General features: G+C 45.6%; 1 long non-coding RNA gene across 1 annotated transcript in view; it reads left to right on the forward strand.

The window, feature by feature from the left end:
* LOC137535563 (uncharacterized) overlaps positions 1–14,645 on the forward strand; it is a 373,442-nt gene that overhangs the window by 130,295 nt on the left and 228,502 nt on the right. Inside the window, exon 3 of the long non-coding RNA XR_011024412.1 lies at positions 6,335–6,513. This is a non-coding gene — a long non-coding RNA (uncharacterized lncRNA). The remainder of the gene's footprint in view (positions 1–6,334; positions 6,514–14,645) is intronic.

A 14,645-nucleotide genomic window follows, 5' to 3' on the forward strand; every position in this document is an offset into this window, starting at 1 on the left:
GCCCTCTAGTGGTGTTTTATGTAGCTACCACTCAGGTAGCTACATGAAACAAAAAAAAAATATTTCAAAAAAAGTGCAATGCAGCCTCCTTGGCGGAAAAATTGAACCGCCAAGGAGGTTAAAGGATACCCAAGGTGACGTGTGACATTATGAGATAGGCATGTGTATGTACATTGCCTAGCACACAAATAACTATGCTGTGTTCCTTTTTTTCCCTTTCTCTGCCTGAAAGAGTTAATTATCAGGTATGTAAGTGGCTGACTCAGTCCTGACTCAGACAGGAAGTGACTACAGTGTGACCCTCACTGATAAGAAATTCCCCTTTTTATCTCTTTCTTGCTCTCAGAAGCCATTTTCTGCTAGGAAAGTGTTTTGTAGTTGGAATTTCTTATCAGTGAGGGTCACACTGTAGTCACTTCCTGTCTGAGTCAGGACTGAGTCAGCCACTTACATACCCTATATTTAACTCCTTCAGGCAGAGAAAGAAAAAAAGGAACACAGCATAGTTATACCCATGTCTATCTCATCTTGTCACATTTCACTTCGGGTATCCTTTAAAGCGAACATCCAGTGAAAATAATGTAATAAAAAAGTGATTCATTTTTACAATAATTATGTATAAATGATAAAGGGCTCGTTCACACTAAGCGTGTTTTTGCCATTTTTTCAAGCGCAGGCGATTTTCAATCGCCCTAAAAACGCTTGTGCAATGATTCCCATTGAGAGAGTTCACAGCTGAGCGGTTCGTTTCCGATCCGCTCAACAAAGCACTGCCTGGACCATGTGTGAGGCGATTCCACCTCAATGGAAGGTATAGGAAAAACGCTCACAAAATCGCTTTGTGCAGCGATTGCGTTCGCGTTTCTAAGAATGAATACATTGTATTTATTCTTTTCCAGGTAAAAGAGTTCACTTCCTGACTTGCGTCAGGGAGTGAATTACAAAGCCGCTCTGGAAAATCGCGTAGAAAAGCGATTTTATCAGAAACGCAGCACACAGTGGAGCGCCGGGAGGGAGGGAAAAAAGTGCACAAAAATGCAAAACGCTTGTGTTTTCCATGTTAGGTGAGACCGTGAGAATGAGGCCTTAGTCAGTGTTTTCCCATTGTAAAATCTTTCCTGATTTACATTCTGACATTTATCACATGGTGACATTTTTACTGCTGGCATGTGATGTCACTGGAAGGAGAGGCTGCTTGCTTTTTTGGCAGTTGGAAACAGATGTTATTTCCCACAATGCAATGAGGTTCACAGACAGGAAACTGTCAGGACCATGGTCCTGACATCACATTGTGGGAGGGGTTTCACCACAATATCAGCAATACAGAGCCCCCTGATGATCTGTTTGAGAAAAGGTAAAGATTTCTCATGGGAAAGGGGGTATCAGCTACTGATTGGGATGAAGTTCAATTCTTGGTTACGGTTTTTCTTTAAGACTAAGGCTGCATTCACAGTGGTGCTTTGTGGCATAACGGACGCTTAAAACGGGGTCTTGCTGCACTGCAGTGCACCACCTATGCGACGTTCACAATGTGGAATGTGTGGTGCTGTATTACTGTGTGCAGCATAACACTTTGCATGCAGTGCGCTTCTGCAAAATGTGCATTAGCAGTAACATGCTTTTCATTGACTCTATGCGACGCAACACACCGATATTGTGCGGTGCCACGTTCCTGATCCCTTGCGTTGCATCCCTGGGCAGCACGGTGGCGTAGTGGTTAGCGCTCTGGCCTTGCATCGCTGGGTCCCTGGTTCGAATCCCAGCCAGATCAACATCTGCAAGGAGTTTGTATGTTCTCCCCGTGTCTATGTGGGTTTCCTCCAGGCACTCTGGTTTCCTCCCACACCCCAAAAACATACAGATAAGTTAATTGGCTTCCCCCTAAATTGGCCCTAGACTACAATACATACACTAGACGATATAGAAATATGACTATGGTAGGGACTAGATTGTGAGCTCCTTCGAGGGACAGTTAGTGACAAGACTATATATACTCTGTACAGCACTGCGGAAGATGTCGGTGCTATATAAATACTAAATAATAATAATAATAATCCCTGCTGTTAGGCAGGGCTGTGGAGTCGAGGAGATGGAGCAATTTTGGGTACCTGGAGTCAGAGTAGGTTAGTTTCATAAACTGAGGAGTCGGATGATTCGGATGACTCCACAGCTCTGGTAAGTATTAGACTAACGAGTGGGAGTCGGAGCAATTTTTGGTACCTGGAGTCAAAGTTGGTGATTTCATAAACTGAGGAGTCAGATGATTTTTGTACCAACTGCACAGCCCTGGTTACAGGGAATGCAATACCCACTGTAAACCTAACCTCACACAACTATACTTGAGCAGAGTCTGACCAAAATGTTAGGAAACACACATCAGTACCAGTGATGAGCGAAAATGCAAACATTATTTTCGGCAAATTTTCGGCAAATTTCGTTTTGACAGGTGAATTTTCGATCAAATATTTTCGCGTTAATTTTCGCCTAATGCCCTTTATTTTCACGTTAAATTCGTAGTTCATCGCGTACGTATTTCCGCGTAGTCGTAGTACCGCACACGTGTGGAAACTGCGTCTATACGCATGTATTAGTGGATTATTGCGGACATTTTCCGCATAAGCGTCCGCATACAGTGCCGTTTCTTGCGGATTATTGCAGACATTTTTCTGCATAAGGGCATAAGCGTCCGCATACAGCGGCGTTTCTTCAATTTTCGATGCTGGTCAAAAATGCCAATATTTCTGAAGATTTTCGCGAAAATTCGCCGAATTCGAAAACGGGATTTTTGATATGAAAATGACTTTGGCGAAAATTTGCAAGCAACACTGATCAGTACACATATCCAATTTGGAACCCATTGCAAAATGGTCGCATAGGTTTATGACCTTCTTTTGTTTTTAAAGGACACATCTGAAAACATAAAAAAAATGTACTTACCTGGAGCTTCATCCAGCCCCTGGCAGCCGATATGTTCCTTGCTGCTGCTCCGATGTCCCAGGATCCCCTCTGCTGGAGATGCCGACCTCGCCAGGCGCTTCTCGCAGTTGTGCTCCAGTGGCCGGGAGGGTTCTGCGCAGGCAATCACAAGCGGCACGGCTGCGCGGGCGTAGAAGATGCTGACCTGGCGAATTCGGCATCTTGGGACGCCGAAGCTGCGGTGGGGGACATATTGGCTGCCAGGGCTGGATGAAGACCCGGGTAAGTAGATCTTTTTTTTTTTTTTAATTTCCTCAAGCCTGTCCTTTAAAGGGATACTGTAGGGGGGTCGGGGGAAAATGAGTTGAAGTTACACAGGGCTTCTAATGGTCCCCCGCAGACATCCTGTGCCCGCGCAGCCAATCACCGATGCTCCGGCCCCGCCTCCAGTTCACTTCTGGAATTTCAGACTTTAAAGTCTGAAAACCACTGCGGCAGCTTTGCCGTGTCCTCGCTTCCCATGATGTCACCAGGAGCGTACTGCGCATGCCCAGTATGGTCTGCGTATGCGCAGTATGCTCCTGGTGACATCAGCGGGATTGAGGACACGGCAACGCAGGCACAGTGGTTTTCAGACTTTAACCTCCCTGGCGTTCTATTAAAATCGCCAGGGAGGCTGCGGGAGGGTTTTTTTCTTATAAAAAAAAAACTATTTCATGCAGCCAACTGAAAGTTGGCTGCATGAAAGGCCACTAGAGGGCGCTCCGGAGGCGTTCTTTCGATCGCCTCCGGCGACCAGAATAAACAAGGAAGGCTGCAATGAGCAGCCTTCCTTGTTTTGCTTATATCGTCGCCATAGCGACGAGCGGAGTGACGTCATGGACGTCAGCCGACGTCCTGACGTCAGCCGCCTCCGATCTAGCCCTTAGCGCTGGCCGGAACTATATGTTCCGGCTGCGCAGGGCTCGGGCGGCTAGGGGGACCCTCTTTCGCCGCTGCTCGCGGCGCATCGCCGCAGAACGGCGGCGATCAGGCAGCACACGCCGCTGGCAAAGTGCCGGCTGCGTGTGCTGCTTTTTATTTCATAAAAATCGGCCCAGCAGGGCCTGAGCGGCGACCTCCGGCGGTAATGGACGGGTATACTCGTCCATACCGTCAAGGAGGTTAAAGTCTGAAATTCCTGAAGTGAACTGGAGGCGGGGCCGGAGCATCGGTGAGTGGCTGCGCAGGCACAGGACGTCTGCGGGGGACCATTAGAAGCCCCGGGTAAGTTCAACTCATTTTCCTCCGACCCCCCCTACAGTGCCCCTTTAAGCTCTGCAGATTTTCTGTATATTAGGAACACAAAAATAAGACTCCAGCCTCTGTGGACAATGACAGCTGTTCTGTTAAGGCCTGTTGTGCAAAATAACAATTATTTATTGATCACGTCAAAAAAGGAAGCACAAAAAAAGGATAAAGAAGAAATGTGTCCCACGGTCTCTGCATTATTTGTACGCATACAACGCGAGAAAAGAAATCCCCGAGAGTTACATCCAATTAATTTCACTAAGCTGTATTAGGTATTATTTTATAAAGCGCCATTGTAGAGCATAGAGAACAAGCAATTACATAGTAACCACAGGATAGTACCCGTGTCTCTGCCAAACCAGCCAATTATCTTATTGATTACCTGTTCTTTCCCTATTCAATTAGAAGTGTGGGATTGGAGAGGGAACAACATGTTCTGTTGAGAAGTGTTTGTAATATCCTGGCGGTGCTGTCACTCGTTGTTCAGGAGTGGGCTGTGATATCACCCGCTGTATAGCCAAATAACAACTGGGCTTCAATGCTGCTCCTCTGTTTCTCAAGAATATAGGATTAGTCTTTCTTTTCCACACATGGCAGACTGAGGTCTCCTGTGAGCGTGGGCAGGATGGCGCACGTGTGTGTATACAGGGCACAGCTGTGAGAACAAAACTGGATATTCTGCATAAGTGACTTAAAGGGAACCTGATGATAGTCAAAGGATACCCGAGGTGACGTGTGACATGATGAGATAGACATGTGTATGTATAGTGCCTAGCACATAAATAACTAGGCTGTGTTCCTTTTTTTCTTCCTCTGCCTGCAAAAGTTAAATATCAGGTATGTAAGTGGCTGACTCAGTCCTGACAGGAAGTGACTACAGTGTGACCCTCACTGATAAGAAATTCCAACTATAAAACACTTTCCTAACAGAAAATGGCTTCTGATAGCAGGAAAGAGATAAAAAGGGTCAATAGTATATAGATTTTAGCTCTGGCGTACTTCAATGAATGTGTCATTGAGCAAAAACAATAAAACAGTTAATTAAGTAGATTTAAACATAAAATAAAACTGTGGAATATCTTAAAAAGTCATTTTTAGGAGAATGAAAATAGGTACAATCGTTTATTTTCATTAGTTTATTTTCGCTTCGGGTAAAAAAAAAAAAAAAAAAAAAAAAAGTTTCACTTACCTGGGGCTTCTGTCAGCCCCCTGCAGCCGCCCTGTGCCAGGGCCGGTCCTCAACGATAACGCCCCCCCCCCCCCCTTTCCCATGGAGCAGTTTCAGTATAGCTGACTTGGCATCCTTATTCGCACTCCCAGCGCCGGGAGCTTTCTGCGCAGGCGTAGTACGAGAAAATCTCGTAGGACGCTCCCAAACTAGGACACCAGGGCCACACAGGCGCAGTGGACGGCGACTGAAGAAAAAACTAAACCACAGCGGGGGACCGCAGTATCGTTGAGGGCCAGTATATTTATTTCCTTTTTAAGGACTACTTTTGCGAAATAAGTAGGCAGTTAAAATCTGACAGAACCGACAGGTTTTGGGCCAGTCCATCTCCTCATGGGGGATTCTCAGGGTTTTCTTTGTTTTCAACAGCATTTTCTGAACCGCAGTTGCAAATTCCAACTGGATGGACTGGCCCAAAACCTGTCGGTTCTGTCAGATTTTAACTGCCTACTTTTTTCGCAATAGTGGTCCTTTAATCAATGCAAGTTGCCCGATTATCCCCCTGATCCTTTGTCTCGAATACTTTTAGTCTAGCCATAGACCCCGAGTGACTGCATTAGCTGCATGCTTATGGGCCATTTCACACTGCGGATGCATTTATTCAGTTTTAGGGATAAAAACTAAAGTTGGATTCTTTCAAATCATAAGTCAGCAATATCAAGATTCAGTAGATTTTTTAAATGTACCGTATTTATTTACATATATTTTTTCTTGGTCTTATTGTAAAGATGCTAATTAGCATATGAGTTTATACTGTATATTTTTTCTTGCTTATATTGTAAAAATGCTAATTAGCATATGAGTTTTTGCCGCTGAAGCTCTGTTAGTTACCGGTATATTCTCAGATACAATTGAGGGATGCAGGTTTAATGTAGAAATGACTGCTTGTTTTCATTCCAGGTACACTGGCACCATCTGTTGGTCAATGATGATTTGTACAGCGTATGCATTGAGCAGATAACACTCATATGTCAGAATCATTTTATTCGCCAAGCTGACTGGGTCATGGCCGGAATTGGATGTGGCACATTACAGGAATGAGTAGGAGACAGAATACAGGACCCACAATACACAGCATGGTAAGCACCATATATTCAAGGGGAAGTAGCAGAATATACAATTTCTTGATACCAGCACCTGCTGATTCTAGCAGAACTAAAACAGAGGTTTAAATTAAATGTTTCATATTTTACAACCTTTGTTCTTTTTAACGCCCCCTTCATCCTGTTATATGTACCAGATGATTAGGGAGGACCAATAGGAGCTGTTTAGAGGGCAAGAAAGGGGTGGTTCAGGGCCGTTTCTTGAGCAGTGCGGGCAGGGCAACTGCCCAGGGCGCAGACCGGCAAGTAGAAGAAGGGGGGCGCAGGCAGAAGGACATAACCGCTAGGGAGCTGGTTGCAGCCAAATAGAAGAAGAAAGAAGAACACCAGTGCGATCACCTTCCTTGACTCCTCCTGGGCTGCCTGCGTCAGACGTCAAGTCATCATCACATCACCACCGCGTGATGACACCTGATGTCCTGTAGCGGTACTGCAGGCTGTCAGTGCGCAGTACCCATGGAGGAGTTGGCTTTCTGTCTCTCTTCGCCTATGTGTTTTCCTGTTCCCTGCTTCCTCCTGGATGAGCGGCTGATCACTAGTAAGTAGGCAGATCTACTTGTGACCTGTGGCTGGGTGACGGTCCGTAAATAGTAAGGGCCTGTGAGTCCACAGGGGTGGGGGGCGCAATTTTTACACCCTCGCCCTGGGTGCAATTTAGCCTAGAAACTGCCCTGGGTGGCTTAATCTATGACTTGGGCTCAGCTCTCACTCAACGCGTATATATAAAAAGACAATCTGAAAGCGTTGAAACCACACATGGAACAAGTGTCATAAGACAGCAGCATATCTAATGGTTTTACAAGTATGCTTCCTTCACAGGATTTCAACAAAGGTTTCTTTCAAAGAGGAACTTTAATTAATATAAAGCTTAAAATGGAACTTTACTTAATATAGAAACTTTGTATGTGTCACAATAATAATATATAAATTATTTAGTCGACGTTTGCCCATTGTAAAAGTCTGTCTTCACCCGGGTTTACATAATCTGTCAGCGATGCTGGCATCTTTACTGTTGGCAAAGCACATCACTGTAGGATTTGTTTTCCACATCTGTGTAGTGAGTTGTAACATGTAGCATCATAAGACAGCAGCATGTCTAATGGATTCACAAGTTTGCTTCCTTCACAGGATTTTAGCAAAGTTTACTTTAAAAGAGTAACTTTACTTATCCACTTCAGCCTTCAGTGTTGTTTCACCTTATGCATCCGAGCAACTTTCACCTCCCATTCACTGGCCAATAACTTTATCACTACTTATCACAATGAAATAATGTACAGTATATCTTGATTTTTCTGCCACCATTTAGGCTTTCTTTTGGTGGTACATTTTGCTAAGAATTATTTTATTATAAATACATTTTAACAGGAATAGTAAGAAAAAAATGGAAACAATTCATTATTTCTCAGTTTTTGGACATTATAGTTTTAAAATATTACATGTTACCGTAATTAAAACCCACATATTGTATTTGCCCATTTGTCCCGGTTATTACACCATTTAAATTATGTCCCTATCACAATATGGCACCAATGCTTTATTTAGAAATAAAGGTGCATTTCAAGTTTTACGTCCATCGCTTATTATAAGCCCACAATTTAAAAAAATAACAGTAATATACCTTTTTGACATGCATATTGAAAAAAATTCAGTCTCTAAGGTAACTATTTTTTTATTGTATATTTTATTTTTATTTTTTGTGTGTAACTATTGGGGAGTGTGGGAGTTAAGGGGTCAATTTTAAAAGTAAACAAATGTCATGTACTGGAAATTTTTATTTCCAGTTGTAATTTTACTGTTTGGCCACAAGATGTCCTCGCAGCTCACTTCTGTATGCATAGTATTACTGAAAACGGAAGTAACAATAACAATAACAATAATATTTATATAGCGCTTTTCTCCCTGGGGACTCAAAGCGCTGTGACCCTGCATTATGCAGTCTCAAAGGCTAGGGAAAAGAGGTGAGTTTTTAGCCTTTTTTTAAAGCTGTCCAGAGAGGGAGCCTCTCATACTGGTTGTGGAAGTGAGTTCCATAGAGTAGGGGCTGCGTAGGAAAAGGCCCGAGCACCAAATGTTAAGTGTATCCTGGGAATAACCAGCTTCATCTTGTTGGCAGAGCGGAGGGTGCGTGGAGGGGCATAAAGTTCCAATAGATCCGCTATGTATATGGGTCCCATGTGGTGTAGAGCCTTTAATGTCAGCAGGCAGATCTTAAAATTGATTCTCCATTTTACTGGCAACCAGTGAAGAGTTTGCAGTACTGGGGTGATGTGTGAGCTGCGGGGGGCATTGGCTAGGAGTCTGGCTGCAGCATTCTGTACTAGCTGTAAGGGGCGCAGAACCTTTTCTGTAGATCCGATGAACAGGGCGTTGCAGTAGTCTAGGCGGGAGGATACAAATGCATGAACCAGGGCAGATAGGTCTTCAGCTGGGATAAGGTGTTTGATTTTCGCTATATTTCTTAGATGGAAGAAGGAAGACTTGACGACAGCTTATATCTGCTGTTTGAGTTTTAGATTTCCATCCAGGATCACCCCAAGGTTTCGCACAGAGTCCTTATACTGTACAGTATCTCCCCCAATTGCTAGTTTGAGGTGGTGAGCGTTTTGAACTTTATCCATCATGTGTGGACCACCTACCACCAACACCTCTGTTTTGTCAGAGTTCAGCCTCAGCCAGCTGGTGTTTATCCAATTTTGTAAATCCACTAGACACGCATTTATGGATGCTGATGGGTCTTGGGTGCCAGGCTTGAAGGACAGATACAGTTGTGTGTCATCTGCATAACAATGGTATCCTAGGCCATAGTTCTGGATTAGTAATGCATGGACGTGAGAGCATGGGCTTTGTGAAAGACGGAGCCGTCTCGTAGATGGCGTTGGTCTTTCATACGGGACTTAGATCTATGTTCCCATTCATTGATCTCCAAGCTAAGGGGCAGTGGCGGGAACTTGCCCGATCACGCGGGATGAGCGGCAGCAGGGGAAGCATTAAGGATGTAGCAGCTACATCCAAAATGCTTAAGTGGTCAATATAAAGCTTAAAGTGAACCTAAACCAAAGTGAAAAAAATACCTGGGGCTTTTACCAGCCCCCTGCAGCCATACTGTGCTTGCACCATCCTTAAAGTGAACCTAAAGTAAAAAAAATAAAAATGAGATGAACTCACCTGGGGCTTCCCTCAGCCCCCTGCAGCCGATCGGTGCCCTCGCAGCTCCGCTCCGATGCCTCTGCACCCGCCGGCGAACACTTCCGGTTTGGCCGTCACCGGCCGACAGGCATGGGAACGCGAGTGATTGTTCGTGTTCCCAGCCTGTATATCACCCCCTATGCTGCTATTGCGACCTCCTGGCCGCAATAGCAGCATAGGGGGCGATATACAGGCTGGGAACGCGAACAATCACTCGCGTTCTCATGCCTGTCGGTCGGTGACGGCGAAACCGGAAGTCGTCGCCGGCGGGTGCAGAGGCATCGGAGCGGAGCTGCGAGGGCACCGATCGGCTGCAGGGGGCTGAGGGAAGCCGCAGGTGAGTTCATCTCATTTTTTTTTTCTGACTTTAGGTTATCTTTAAACAATCCTCCGGTGCCCCACCGCAAGTTTCGGTTTCCACCGGCTGGTCAGTTGATAGCCACTGCGCCTGTGTGGACCTGGTCCATGTGTCGCTGGTAGCACCCTGTGCAGGCATCGGGGGCATCCTGCATGCTAATCATGTGACGCTCGGTGTAATGGAGCGCACACGCAGCACAGAGGGGACAGCAGCTTCTGAGCCTCGTGCTGTGCGCCGGCCAGAAGTGAAGGGGGAAGGACATACTGCGCACACAGGGCGCAGTATGTCCGGGGCAAAGTTCAGTAAAGTCGCATCACACCGGGAGGGATACATGGAGAACGGCACAAGACGGAGGTGGGCAGGAGGAACGACTGGTATGTGCTCATAACTACCTACACAGTGCTGCAGTCATTTTTACCACAACTCTTCGGTTGTGGTATCCTTTAAGGTTACTGCAGTGAACCTCGCATCTACTATGGGCATGGTTAAATGCGTCTAAAGAGAATGTGATGACACCATCCTCCACCCTACTTGATGATGATCATGTGAATAGCTAGCAGACAAGCCCACAATTAACTTCCTGTTTGTTTTCCACTGGAAAGTCCAGTTCTGTTCTTCTGTTTAAGCCATTCTGTTGTTGATTTACTTCTATGCTTTGGGCCGTTGTCCTGTTGCAACACCCATCTGATGCTGACCTTCAGCTGGTGGACAGATGGCCTTAAGTTCTCCTCCAAAATCTCTTGATAAACTTAGGAATTAATTTTTTCTTCAATGATAGCAATCCATCCAGGCCCTGACGTAGCAAAGTAGCCCCAAACCATGATGCCCCCACCACCATATTTCACAGTTGGAATGAGGTTTTGATGTTGGTATGCTATGCCTCTTTTTCTCCACACATAGGCCCATATGCAATTCACTTTTTCTCCTGAGTTTTCTCCTAAGTGATATTTTTAAACTTGTCAATAAAAGGCCTTTTAAGCCACCAGAAAGCAAGCCCATACTCCCCAAAAATGTGATAGTCCTTTTTAATTGACTTTTTGGTACTTTTTCAGTTGAAAAGTGCTGGAAAGTTTTTTTTAAATAGGAGATGAAAAATGATCTCCTAGGAGAAAACTCCGGTTAAAAAGTGAATTGCATATGGCCCATAGTCTTGTGTGTTTCTTCCAGACAACTCAACTTTGGTTTCATCTGTCCACAGAATATGTTGCCAGTACTGCTGTGGAACATCCAGGTGTTCTTTTGCAAATTTTAGTAGGTCTTCTGAGAGCTGTTTTGTGCGAGGCATCATTCACATCAGGCAATGCTTCTTGGGAAAAGCAAACCCGGAACTGGTGTGTGTGTGTTTTATAGCACAGGGCAGCTGTAACCAAAACCTCCAATCTCCTCTCATTGATTGGACTCCAGCTGGCTGACACCTCACTCCAATTAGCTCTTGGAGATGTCATTAGTCTAAGGGTTCACATACTTTTTCCACCTGCACTGTGAATGTTTACATGGTTTGTTCAATAAAAGCATGGAAACATTTAATTATTTTTGTGGTATAAGCGGACTGTGATTGTCTATTGTTGTGACTTAGATGAAGATCAGACCACATATTATGACCAATTTGTGCAGAAATAATTCCAAAGGGTTCACATACTTTTTACTGCTATTGTAGAGGGACGGCTCTGGATCTTATAGAGCCTTCCTGTAATGAGGCAGCAGCAGGCTGAACGCGGACGTTTGTTCGCGTCCGCATCAGCAGCGCAACCGCCCGCATGGTCGCATGCGGAACGCGGAGAAACGTCCACGTCCGCAGCGGTAGCACGATCCAACGTTCAGTCGCAGACCTCTCGGCGTACTCCACGTCGAGGCTGCACTCCTGGAACACCTTCACAGGCCTCATGGCATGCTGCTCGCCGAGACACCTCTCATGACAGTCTGGACCCCGTAGGGGCCGCGCGCGTGTGCAGTAGAGCCTTTTATACTCTTAGAAGGAGAGTCAGCTGACCAGCTGGTCAGCTGACCTCAGCAAGGTCCTTGAGCTGTGCTGCAAGGTCCTTGAGCCACGTTGTGATTGGTTGAATGGCTGGGCGGGCTGTTTGAGTCCAGCACAGTATAAAAGCAGGCATTCTGTCAGTTGCAAGTTGTCTGCAGTCAGCGAATACTTGTGTGTTAGCACTCAGACCCTAGTCAGATCCCAAAGTGTGCTAGAACCAGCTGGAGCTGGGGATCCACACTTAGCCAGATTCTGTTGATAGCCTAAAGTACTAATTGCATTGTATATTGTGTATGACCTTTTGCCTGTTACCTCTTTATTCTCTTGTCTCCTGATTTTGTACTTCGCCAGCCCGTACCGTTACCGACTATTGGCTTGGCTTCTGACTTCCCTTGTGTTTCTCGATTCTGTACCTCTGCTCATCTGATTTCCCGTTGCTGACCTTGGCTTGACCTCTGATCTTGATTTCTGTCTGACGATTCGGTACTTCTCTGCCAGTTCTGATACCGAACCGTTTTCCGTTTGACTTCGCCCCCTTTAGTGGGTTTTCCACTAAAGGGTTTACTTTGCTGAGTTCTTCTTGCGGGGAACTCAGTAACTCCTCAGCATATCATTACTGTTGAGGAACGCAATTCTGCGTTCTTATCCTAGTCGCAGAATCGCACACACTGCCCTTCCTTCCAGAGGTCACCTTCCCTCTGAGTTAACGTCAGTGTGGTGGGTTTTCCACAAGTTATCTGTTCCTTGTGTTTTCCAGAGTACGCATAAATATTTGTATTATTAGTGATGCCGCAGATCACCATATAATCAAATATATCTGTATTACTAGTGATACTGCGGATCACTAATAATCAGAAAACTCTGAAGTGTATGCACCAATCACCACAACATTACAGTACTGCAGACCAGTAAAAGTAACATGGAGGGAGTTGCCGAGCAGTTGCAGACTTTAACTGCAGCAGTCGATGAGCTTAGAAACACCGTTGCTGCTCAGCAGGTCCAGATCAACCAGCTGACTGAGGCCTTTCAGAAACTACCGGCACCACTTAATATTCTACCCTCCCCAGCCAGTAGCGAGCCTAAGATGGCTCTTCCTGAAAGATTTTCTGGTTCTCGGTCCGACTTCAGTAATTTCAAAAATCGTTGTTTAGCCTATTTTCAGATGAGGCCCATGTCATCTGGTTCTGAGGTACAGAGAGTAACTTTTATTAGAACTTTGTTACAGGGGGATTCTCAGACATGGGCTTTCAGCTTACCTGAGGGTCACACTGCCTTATCTTCAGTGTCCGAGTTTTTCAAGAACATGGCCATCATATATGAGGATCCTGATTTAGCCGGCACTGCCGAGCGTAAACTCCGAAGCCTAAAGCAAGGCAATCGTATGGTTGAAGAGTACGCTGCCGAGTTTAGAAGGTGGGCGGTCTCAGCGAGGTGGGATCAGTTCACTCTTCTAGACACATACATGACCGGTCTCTCTGAGTCTATTATTGATGTCATGATAAGCCACCCTGAGCCCAAAGACGTAGATGCAGCTATTGCCTTATCGGTTAAAATCGATAGACGCATTCGTTATCATAAAAAGGGCAGGTCGTCTGTGCTAGTTAGAGCGCCCTCTACTGTTGGTTCCCCTGAGGTTCCAGAGGAGGAGCCAATGCAGTTGGGGCACGGACGACTCTCAGTCGCTGAGAAAGCTAGGAGAAGGAAGGAGGGTCTGTGTCTATATTGTGGGGAAAGGGGTCATCGAGTGCAGAACTGCAGTAAGAAGGCGGAAAACTTGTCCGCTTAGGGATGGTTGGAGGTACCACCCTAAGCGAGCCAGTTCTACCTCCATGTCAGAATAAAATCTTGCTGCCCTGTTCTCTTCATTGGGAGAACAGTGACTTCCTAACCTCTGCATTTGTTGACTCTGGGTCAGCTGCCAACTTCATTGACAGAGACCTTGCTTTAAACTTTAACATTCCCATTCTTCCCATACAAAGACACATCTATGTTACAGCAATCGATGACTCTCCTTTACAGAACAAGACACCTCTTTGTCAAACTCCGCCGCTCACACTTCAGGTTGGAGTATTGCACACTGAGGTCATCCAGTTCTATGTTCTAAAGATGGCCACCTCATCCGTCATACTGGGGCTACCATGGTTGAAGAAGCATTCCCCTCAAATAGACTGGAAAGAGGGCCAATTATCTGCCTGGTCCCCCTATTGTCAGGAGAATTGTCTGAAATCTATTTCTGTGTGTGCTTCAGAGGTCCAGGTCCAGGGGGTCCCATCTCAGTACACTGATTTTTCCGATGTATTTTGTCCTCGATCTGCTGACAGGTTGCCTCCACATAGACCCTATGACTGCCCCATTGAATTGAGACCGGGTACACTGCCTCCTAGGGGTCTTTTGTACAACCTCTCCAGCCCTGAAAAGGTTGCAATGAAAGATTACATCAAGGAGAACTTGGAGAAGGGATTTATCCGCGCCTCCAAGTCTCCTGCGGGTGCAGGTTTCTTTTTTGTTAAAAAGAAGGATGGCGGTCTTCGCCCCTGCATAGACTACAGGCAGCTAAACAAAATCACCATAAAAAATCGATACCCT

The sequence above is a fragment of the Hyperolius riggenbachi genome, chromosome 10 (assembly GCF_040937935.1).
Source record: "Hyperolius riggenbachi isolate aHypRig1 chromosome 10, aHypRig1.pri, whole genome shotgun sequence".
NCBI classification, from domain to species: domain Eukaryota; kingdom Metazoa; phylum Chordata; class Amphibia; order Anura; family Hyperoliidae; genus Hyperolius; species Hyperolius riggenbachi.